The sequence below is a fragment of the Phoenix dactylifera genome, chromosome 11 (genome assembly GCF_051530095.1).
Source record: "Phoenix dactylifera cultivar Ajwa chromosome 11, Ajwa_hap1_PhDact_Kaust_v1.1, whole genome shotgun sequence".
In the NCBI taxonomy this organism is placed as follows: Eukaryota; Viridiplantae; Streptophyta; class Magnoliopsida; order Arecales; family Arecaceae; genus Phoenix; species Phoenix dactylifera.
The window spans coordinates 9,848,018-9,858,811 of NC_143200.1; positions in this window are offsets into that span (position 1 = coordinate 9,848,018).

Consider the following 10,794-nt stretch of genomic DNA (forward strand, 5'->3'; position numbering starts at 1 on the left):
CGTCTTTTGGGAATGCTACGGCCTAAACGGCCACCCCCGGGACAGAGGGTGGTGGTGCTGGTGCGGCCTCGTCAAGGAGGCTCCTTCCTCCATTCATGGCTGGAAGGAGCGTTTCTTTTTCATCGACGTAGATCCCTCTTGGGGAATCGGGACAACCTGGGAGACGCCGATGAAGTCCCCGATCGGCCTATCGAGGTTGTCGAGGGAGGAGTCCGATGGCGTCGCCGTCTTGAGGGGGTTGGTTGCCGAGGGCCGGCTCCCCCCGGTGGCTCGCCTTATTTCCGAGGATGCCTTGGTGAACGTCGGTCTGAGCTCGGTCCCCGCCGACCGTGAGCCCGCCACCACTTCTTCTTTTTAGCTCTTTTCTCCTCTTTCATTTCTTCTTTCCATCAGTTTCTCGGTTTCTAACCATCTCGTCCTTTTTGCAGAAATCGACGACGTCATGCAGTCGGACAAGGCAATGGCTGTTAGTAGGGCGTCCCTACTGGAAGCGGTCTGGAGGAAGAAACGGACTCCTCCGAGCGGGGTCCCACCGGCGAAGAAGCCCCGCCAGCAGGCGACTCCGACGCCGACAGACGGGTCCGGGCCCACCGATCAGGGGGACGCCGCGGGCTCGGACCGACAGTTGACGCCGCATCAGCCCTCCGGTGATGAGACTACCGTTTTTCTGGAGGTGTCATCCGGGCGCGCCCGAGACGGCCGGGTCGGACGCGGTCGGTCCCCAGCCCGGCCTTCGACTCGGTCGGCTTCGGATGATACGGGAAGGAGGGGCGCGCCGAGGCCCCGGCCGAGCGGGACCCTGTCGATTTCTGGCGCGGCCCCCGCCCCGAGCACGGTCGGCATGACTCTCCCCCAAGCGATGGGTAAGGGTAAGGCTGCAGAACCACCATCCGGCTCCGGGGCGAAGTCGGGGTCGGCCTTCACTTTCGCCGGCGCTCGAAACCTCGTCGAGACGGTGCTGCTGGAGGGGGACCGTAGGCAGGTCCGGCAGATGGGTATCCCTGAAGTTGGAGCTGCCAGCTGCGTCTGTCTCATGTCGGTGAGTGTTCTTTTGGTCGCTTTCGTCATTTATAGGCTCTATTGATCCCCGTCTGACGCTCTCATTTTTCCTACCTCTTAGCTCGCCCAATACATGATCCGCCTGGAGGAGAGCCACGAGGAACAGGCGAGGCTTCTGGTGAGGGCCGAGAGCCGATTGAAAGCTGCAGAGGAGGGAGGCCGGGCTGCGGCGGGGAGGACGACCAGGGACCTCGAGACGAGGCTCCAGGTGGCCGAAGAGCGGGCACTCGGCTTCGCCGCCCTCGAGAGGCAACTGTTGGAGGCTCAGGAGCAACTCAAGGTTGCCTCGGGTCTCGAAAGCGAGATCAGGAAGGCGGAGGAGCGGGCCAAAAAGCAGTCCCGGAAGGCTGCCGACTTCCGGGAGAGGTGGGAGAAGGCCCAGCAGTCGGCCGACAACGCCCGCAACCGAACCCGATCTCTTGAAGCCAAGCTGGCCGAATTGGAGTCGGCCTTTGAGGGGACTCGTGCGAGCAACCAGGAGCTTCATTCGCGCCTGGAGGAGGCTGAGGCTGCTCGCGTCGCTGCCGAGGCGAAGCACATGGAGGCTCGGGCCGATCTGCTGAGGGTCTCCTCCGAGGCGGACGACCGGATTGTGGCGAAGGTCATGGAAGCGAAAGCTCAGATTACGGAGCGAGCGGAGGCGGCGCTGGCCGAGAAGAGCGCGGAAATCGGGCGTCAGGCGGTACAGGCCTATCGTCAGTCCGCCGAGTTCATCCGTGACATGTCGGACGCGGGGTCCGACTCCTTTGCCTTAGGCTTCGATGAAGGCCTGGCAAGGGTGTCCGCTAAATACCCCGGAATTGACCTGAGTGGGGTCTCCCTCCTCGACTCCCCTCCGATGCCATTGCCTGCCGATTCTCCAACCGTCTCCCTACCCTTCGCGGATGCGCTCGCCGTTTCCGACCCAGGGGTTCCTCCAAGCTGACTCTCTGTACTTTTCTTTGTTCTTTTCTTTGTATGTTGGCGTTTTGCCACGTTGTATGGGTCTCGACCCTGATGCAACGAAAGTTAATGCAAACAAAGTGTTTCCTCATTTTACTTTCGTCCTTTCTCTTTTTAACTCCTGGTAGCGCCTCGCCGACTCCTGACTCTTGAAGTTCTTCCGGCGCTAGGCCAGGCATCCGAGGGTTAGGCCTCAGGAAATTCTTCCGGTGCTAGGCCAGGCATCCGAGGGTTAGGCCTCAGGAAATTCTTCCGGCGCTAGGCCAGGCATCCGAGGGTTAGGCCTCAGGAAATTCTTCCGGCGCTAGGCCGGGCATCCGAGGGTTAGGCCTCAGGAAATTCTTCCGGCGCTAGGCCGGGCATCCGAGGGTTAGGCCTCAGAAAATTCTTCCGGCGCTAGGCCAGGCATCCGAGGGTTAGGCCTCAGGAAATTCTTCCAGCGCTAGGCCAGGCATCCGAGGGTTAGGCCTCAGGAAATTCTTCCGGCACTAGGCCAGGCGTCCGAGGGTTAGGCCTCAGGAAATTCCGCTCGTTGGTCGGCCAAGGCTGGCGCAAGCCGAGGCGACCGGTCGGGGCTTCAGGCTAGTCTGCTCCCGGGATGATCATCGGGTTAGCCTGGCATCCGAGGACCGAGCCTCGGGGAATTCCGCTCGTTGGTCGGCCAAGGCTGGCGCAAGCCGAGGCGACCGGTCGGGGCTTCAGGCTAGTCTGCTCCTGGGATGATCATCGGGTTAGCCTGGCATCCGAGGGCCGAGCCTCGGAGAATTCCGCTTGTTGGTCGGCCAAGGTTGGCGCAAGCCGAGGCGACCGGTCGGGGCTTCAGGCTAGTCTGCTCTCGGGATGGTCATCGGGTTAGCCTGGCATCCGAGGACCAAGCCTCGGAGAATTCCGCTCGTTGGTCGGCCAAGGCTGGCGCAAGCCGAGGCGACCGGTCGGGGCTTCAGGCTAGTCTGCTCCCGGGATGATCATCGGGTTAGCCTGGCATCCGAGGGCCGAGCCTCGGGGAATTCTGCTCGTTGGTCGGCCAAGGCTGGCGCAAGCCGAGGCGACCGGTCGGGGCTTCAGGCTAGTCTGCTCCCGGGATGATCATCGGGTTAGCCTGGCATCCGAGGGCCGAGCCTCGGGGAATTCCGCTCGTTGGTCGGCCAAGGCTGGCGCAAGCCGAGGCGACCGGTCGGGGCTTCAGGCTAGTCTGCTCCCGGGATGGTCATCGGGTTAGCCTGGCATCCGAGGACCAAGCCTCGGGGAATTCCGCTCGTTGGTCGGCCAAGGCTGGCGCAAGCCGAGGCGACCGGTCGGGGCTTCAGGCTAGTCTGCTCCCGGGATGGTCATCGGGTTAGCCTGGCATCCGAGGGCCGAGCCTCGGAGAATTCTGCTCGTTGGTCGGCCAAGGCTGGCGCAAGCCGAGGCGACCGGTCGGGGCTTCAGGCTAGTCTGCTCCCGGGATGGTCATCGGGTTAGCCTGGCATCCGAGGACTGAGCCTCGGAGAATTCCGCTCGTTGGTCGGCCAAGGCTGGCGCAAGCCGAGGCGACCGGTCGGGGCTTCAGGCTAGTCTGCTCTTGGGATGATCATCGGGTTAGCCTGGCATCCGAGGGCCAAGCCTCGGGGAATTCCGCTCGTTGGTCGCGCCCCTATCACTTGCCGCTCGACGGGGTTTCTCCGTGGCCAGCTGCGATCGTGTTTCTCCTCCTCTCGAAGCGTTGCCTGGGGAACACCAGAAGGCCATTAAATGCTAATTGAGGCGTTACCTGGGAAATCGGACCGGCTAGTTGCTGCTTGCGAGGAGTGCCAGTTAAGCGGCCGCGATATGCGCGTTCTTCGAGGCGGATGCGGCCTAGACGCGTGCGGAGATATGTGGGCCGCGGGATACACGCCGCCCGGAGTGTCCTGCACGAAGAATGCAATTAAGGAGAACGACGCTTAGGAGATCGTGGGGGGATAAACCTCGAGAGCCGGAACGGCTCCTGATTCGATGTGCCCGCATTTATTGGAGCCACCCGCATCGGAACGACCAGGGGGCCACAGTTTGGCTATAAATATAAGTGCAAGTGCGGTGAAGCCTGCCAAGCCGGAGCTGTTCAGGTTGCCATGGATCGTGGACCTCCTCTCCGGCGCGTGGCTGGGAAACCCCCGCCGGAGGAACGGGAGGCGCGCCCCTCGCAACTTTCGCCAACTAGTCGTTTCATCTGGGATCAACAGGGAGATTCTCTCCGGTGGAACTCCGCTCTAGGCGTTTCATCCGGAATCACATCCCCCCTCTTTTCAGTCCCACCTCCCGATTGAGCTCTGCGCTAGACGCTTCATCCGGGATCATGCCTCCTCGCGCTCTTCTCCCTTGTATTCCTTTCCTCCCCTTCTCCTGGGGAGGACCGGAATATCCCTTGGATGTGGCGTTCCTCTAGAAGCAGTGCGAACTTCTTCTTCGTCCGCGCCGGCTCTTCGTCTTTTGCGTGAGGCGTCGATGGCGCCTCCGGGGGGAAGCACCCACGTCCGGTGGGATTGCAGCTGCTTCGGATGGAGGGTTCGAGATCCTGGATCTTCAGCTCCACGGAGTCCCCACCTCTTCCTTACTTTCTTTACTCCCCAATTCCCCTCCGGGAATTCTTTGTAATCACACGAACACGCCATTGTAACCAGGAATTATTGAGATGAAAAGGACTATACATTTTTTGAACTGTCTTTCTGGCTTTGTCTTTCTACTGGCAATATACCCGCAGGTTAGCAGAATTCCAGCTCCTTGGAATTTCTCGACCATCTAGGGCCTCCAACTGGTAGGAGCCAGGTCGGTTTACCCAGCGAACCCTATACGGGCCTTCCCAATTTGGCGCCAGCTTCCCACCTTCCGCGGGTTGAGATGCTTTGGCTCGCCTTAGCACCAGATCTCCGATTCTGAAAAGTTTTGGTCGGACCTTGGAGTTATAATATCGGGCCACCCTCCGCTGATACATCACCATCCGGACCTGCGCCATTTCCCTCGCTTCTTCCAAGAGGTCCAGGTTCCCTCGGAGTTGCTCCGAATTGGCCTCGGGTCGGTGCGCAGCCACCCGGGGCGAGGGGAGTCCGAGCTCCACGGGGACAACCGCTTCCGTGCCATAGGTTAGGCTGAAAGGCGTCTCCCCGGTAGGGGTCCGATGCGTGGTCCGATACGCCCAAAGGACGTTCTCGAGTTCTTCGACCCAAGCTTGCCCCGTCCGACCGATTCGCGCCTTAATTCCTTGGAGGATTGTCCGGTTTGTCACCTCGGCCTCACCGTTGGTTTGGGGATGCGACACAGATGTGAACCGATGCTCGATCCCGAACTCCTCGTAGAAGTCACGGAAATGCTTGTTGTCGAACTGTCGACCATTATCCGAGATGAGGACCCGGGGTACCCCAAATCGGACAATGATGTTTTTCTTCATGAACTTCCGGACTTGCGCCTCCGTGATAGTGGCCAGCGGCTCTGCCTCCACCCACTTGGTGAAGTAGTCGATTGCAACAATCAAAAATTTCCGCTGGGCTGAAGCGACGGAGAATGGTCCGAGGATATCCATTCCCCACTGTGCGAAGGGCCAGGGTGCGGTGATTGGTGCCAAGGGGACAGAAGGGACTCTCTGGACGTTGGCGTGGCGCTGGCAGGCGTCGCATTTCCGTACATAATCCTTTGAGTCCTCCAACAAGGTAGGCCAATAATAGCCTTGCCTCATGATCTTGTGCGCCAAGGACCTAGCCCCCGAGTGGGATCCGCAGACGCCCTCGTGGACTTCGCCGAGGACGTAGGCCGCCTCCGAGGGGCGGAGGCACCTTAAGAGGGGGGCGGTAAACGAGGTCCGATACAGCCTCCCTTCATAGAGTACGTAGTGGGCGGACTTCTTGACAAGTCGCCGAGCTTGATCTTCGTCTTCAGGGAGGATCCCTTCGGCGAGGTAGGCGACGAGCGGGTCCATCCAAGACGGCTCCGGATCAGTCGCCATCACCGCTCCAGCCTCGCCGATGCTCGGGGCATCCAGGGTCTCCAGGTAGATTGCCCTCGACAAGTTGTGCGCCTCTGCGCCCACCAAGCGGGACAACCTGTCGGCCCTGGCATTTTCGCTTCTGGGGACCTGCTGGATGTCGACACTGCCGAGGTCGGGAATGAGTGCTTGCACCTTCCGGACGTAGTTCTGCATGGTCGGGCTCCGGGCCTCGAACTCCCCACGGACCTGCCCGACCACCAGCTGGGAGTCGGTGAAGACCTTCAAATGCCGGATGCCGAGCTCCCCGGTGAGTTTGAGTCCCGCGACTAGGGCCTCGTACTCCGCCTCGTTGTTGGTAACTGGAAATCCAAACCTCAAGGCATACTCGGCTATCACTCCATCAGGACTGGTAAGGACCAGCCCGGCCCCTCCACCCTCGGGGTTCGACGACCCATCGATGTGAAGCGTCCAGGTCGGGAGGTCGAGGCTGGGCATTTCCGGCGGTCTAGGTTCCGCCTCCTGCACCGTGCACTCAGCGAGGAAGTCCGCGAGCACCTGGGCCTTGATGGCGGGTCGAGGCGGTAGCGGATGTCGAACTCACCGAGTTCTACTGCCCACTTCACCAGCCGTCTCGCATTCTCGGGGTTGCTGAGGATCTGTCGTAACGGTTGATCAGTTAAGAGGGTGACAGAATGGGAATGGAAATAGGGGCGGAGCCTCCTGGTCGCGGTCAGCAGCGCGAAGGCGATCTTTTCAGCCTTCGTATACCGCGTCTCGGCGTCCCGTAGGACCCGGCTGATGTAGTACACAGGCTTCTGGAGCTTTGCCTCTTCCCGAACCAGCACCGCACTGACCGCGGTTGGGGAGACCGCCAGATAGAGGTAGAGCATCTCCCCTTCCTGCGGCTTGGATAGCAGGAGAGGAGACGCCAGGTATTCCTTGAGCTGGTCGAACGCTGCTTGACATTCGGCCGTCCAGAGAAAGTCTTTCGGGCGTTTTAACACCTTGAAGAATGGTTGGCAGCGTTCGGCCGATTTTGCCACAAATCGTCCGAGCGCGGCGACCCTTCCAGCGAGCTCCTGAACCTTCTTCACTTTGGTCGGAGGGGACATACCTTGGATAGCCTTGATTTTGTCCGGGTTGGCTTCGATACCCCGCTGGTTGACAATGAAACCGAGGAACCTCCCGGCCGAAGCGCCAAAGGCGCACCTCGCTGGGTTCAGCTTCATGCGAAACTTCCGCAAGGTGGTGAAAGTCTCCTCCAGATCCACGATGTGCTGGTCTGCCTGGCGGCTCTTCACCAGCATATCGTCCACGTACACCTCCATGTTCCGGCCGATTTGCTCTTTGAAGATTTTGTTGACAAGGCGCTGGTAAGTGGCGCCAGCGTTCTTCAGACCGAAGGGCATTACCTTGTAGCAGTACAGCCCCCGGTCTGTTATAAAGGCAGTTTTCTCCTCGTCCTGTGGGGCCATCATTATCTGGTTGTAACCGGAGAAGGCGTCCATGAAAGACAGCAGCTGATATCCGGAAGTCGCGTCGACCAGTTGGTCTATCCGCGGAAGCGGGAAGCTATCCTTAGGGCACGCCTTGTTCAGGTCGGTATAGTCGACGCACATCCTCCACTTCCTGCTCGCCTTTCGGACAAGTACAACATTTGCCAGCCACTCGGGGTAACTCACCTCCCTTATGAATCCTGCCTCCAAGAGTTTGTCTACCTCCTGGTCGACCACCCGGATCCGATCCGGGGCACAGTGTCTCTTCTTCTGCTTCACTGGCCGGTGGGTCGGGTCGACGTTGAGGGCGTGAGAAATGACCTCCGGGTCGATCCCAGGTACATCGGCCGCCGACCAGGCAAATACATCGGCATTGGCTCGGAGGAATTCCACCAACCGGGCCCGAGCTCCCAGGTCGAGATTGGCGCCGACCCGGACCACCCGGTCCCGGCGGCCTTCCTCGAGGGGAACTTCGACCACACCCTCGGCCGGCTCCCCCTGCCGCAAGGCCACCTCGTCTCTGGCATCAAGGGACTCGACGCTTAGGGCTTCTGCGGGCTTCTTTCCTTTGAGGGTCGCTAGGAAACATTGCCGTGCGGTCGGTTGGTCGCCTCGGACCTCCCCGATCCCGACCGCCGTGGGGAACCGCATGAGCAAGTGGTACGTAGAGACCACCGCGCGAAGGGCGTTCAGTCCGGGTCGTCCGAGGATAGCGTTGTAGGCCGAGGGAACACGGACGACCAAGAACCCGAGTCGCACCGTGGCTTCTGCGGGTGCGACGCCCGCAGTCACAGGCAGCTCAACGACACCTTCCGCCGGGACAGCGTCACCGGTGAATCCTATGAGGGGGGTGGATATTTTGTGCAACAATTGTCTGGACAAGCCCATCTTTTGGAAGGCCTCGTAAAACAAGATATCAGCTGAGCTTCCACTATCCACAAGAACACGCCTTACATCATAGTTTGCCATAGTGAGGGAGATCACCATGGCGTCATCGTGGGGGGTCTGAACCCCCTTTACATCCTCATCACAAAAGGTGATTACATTGCCGACCCTCTGCCTCTTTGCGACGGCCGCCCCTGACGCCTCCGTCGAGCCCCCTGCGTTCCTCATGGGCCGGGGGCAGCCCCCAGTGATAGTGTGGATCACGCCCGCAACGGGTCGATTCTGCTCCCGAGGCTCCGGAGGAGCCGGGTCGGCCGGACGCGGGTCTGCGGGGGGACGTCGGTCGCTCACATATCGACCGAGACGCCCCCGACGGATGAGAGCCTCGATCTCGTCCCGAAGCTGGAAGCAGTCCTCTGTGTCGTGGCCGTGGTCTCGGTGGTACTCACAGTACGCCCGGGAGGGCCTCTTCCCAGGTATCCTCCGCATCTGTCTCGGGGCCGGGAGGTCCTCCCGCCCCTTGATCTCCATAAGGATCTAGGCCCGGAGAGTCAGGAGAGGGGTGTACCGGTTGAAACGTCGGGGCGGAGAACGAGGGCGTGGGGCGCCGTGGTTCTTCGCCGGCGACGGGCTTCTGTGCCGACGCTGGGGCGTCGGGCTCCTCCTCTGGCGTGCCTCTTTCCGCCTTTTCTTCCCAAGCTTTGGAGGGATCTCGACGGCCTCCTTGCTCCGGTGGGCGGCCGCCTCCTCGGCGTCCGCATACTGGTTCGCCCGGGATAACAGCTCTGGGAAGCTCCGCGGCAGGCGTTTGTCCAGGGAGAAGGTGAGTCGGCCCTTCCGGAAGCCACGCTTCAGGGCTGAAAGAGCTACCTCCTGACTCAGGTTCCGGACCTCCAGCGTAGCCCTGTTGAAGCGGGTAAGATAATCCCGCAGGCTTTCTCCCTCGTTTTGCCGGACATCAAAGAGGGAGTCGGAGACCAGTCGCCGCCGGCTACTGACGGCGAAATGAGTGATGAAGAGGCGGGTGAACTGGTCGAAGGACCGGATTGAGTCAGCCTCCAGCCCGGCGAACCACGCCCTCGCCGGGCCACGGAGGGTTGCCGGGAAAGCCTTGCAGAGAAGGGGATCTGATGCTCCGTGGAGGAGCATAAGGGTCCTGAAACTCTCGACGTGATCCCGCGGGTCCGCCGCCCCGTCATAGGGCTCGATCGCCGGCATTTTGAACCCCGGTGGATTCGGGGTCCGCAGGATCCTCGAGGCAAGCGCCGGCTGGGAGGAGATCTCTAAGTCGGCGAAGGGATCTTTGGAATGGCCCTTCAGGACCTGGAGTTGTCGGTGGAGATCGTCCACCCGCCGGTCCAGGGAGCGCGACCGGTGGGTGGGAGACAAGGAGCGGCAAGAGGGGGACCGACTGGAGCGCGGGTTCCTCGAGGACTGGGGGGTCTGGGAACGCGCCCGGGCCCGCCTCTCGTACCCCGCACAGCTCCGGTGGGAAGGTCCCGGCAGAATGGAGCGTGCTCGAGAATCCTCCTCGCGCCGGCGCTCCTCCCCATGGGAGAGGAAGGAGCGCGGGTTGAGGAGGACAGGCGAACGCTCAGGCAGCGGCGGCTCCTGAGCCCGCTGCGGTGCCCGGGACATCGCACCCTGCAGATTCTGCACCGCCTCCGCGAGGGTGCGAACCTGCTGGGTTAGCTGGTCGAACTGGGCGGCTTCGACCGTCTGAATGGGCGGTGGGGCGGTGGAGTGTTGCTGAGAGTGTGTTGGAGATGCAGCGGCCTCCCGGCCAGAGGCGCGAGAGGCCCCGCGACCGGGAGCATTGGAAGCTCCACGACCACCTCGCCGTGCCATTACGATCGCTCTGAGATCCGGTGCCCTTCCTCTAGCGCCAACTGTTGCTGGGGGTCCAAACCGAGAACGATTGGCACAGCGGTGTGAATGGGGTTCCCTTGGAATTACTTCGGTTGCGCTCCGCCTTCCGCCGGGAGACCTGCAAGCAAGCCTCGCACCACCACCGGGGTAGTGGGGGCCCTCCGACGATCAAGTTAGGGGAGATCGAAGGAGAAGAAGAGGTAGCAGGTAAGATAATACTCTGAAAAATCTTGCTTACCCTCCCCTTCCCCTCCAGCCGCATATATATCAGGCTGGGGGGTTTTTTTGGGGATTGGTCATCATGTGGCACGATGGGGTTGCCACTGACATGGTCGTTACAGGGCATCGTGGGGCAGCGCTGGGTACGGCCATGGCAGGGCGTAGTGGAGCTCCGCTTTGTACGGCTGTTACAGGGGATCGTGGGGCAGCGCCGGATACGGCCGTTGCAGGGAGTAGTGGAGCAGGGGGCCGCGGCGTGCCTCAGGGGAACAGTCTGTTGTTGTCAAGAGATTGCCGACTTGGGGTCGGATTGCTGGATCAAGGGGCACCCGACTCGGGGTCGGGCTGCGGAGTTGAAGATATCCGACCCGAGGTCGGATTGCTGGA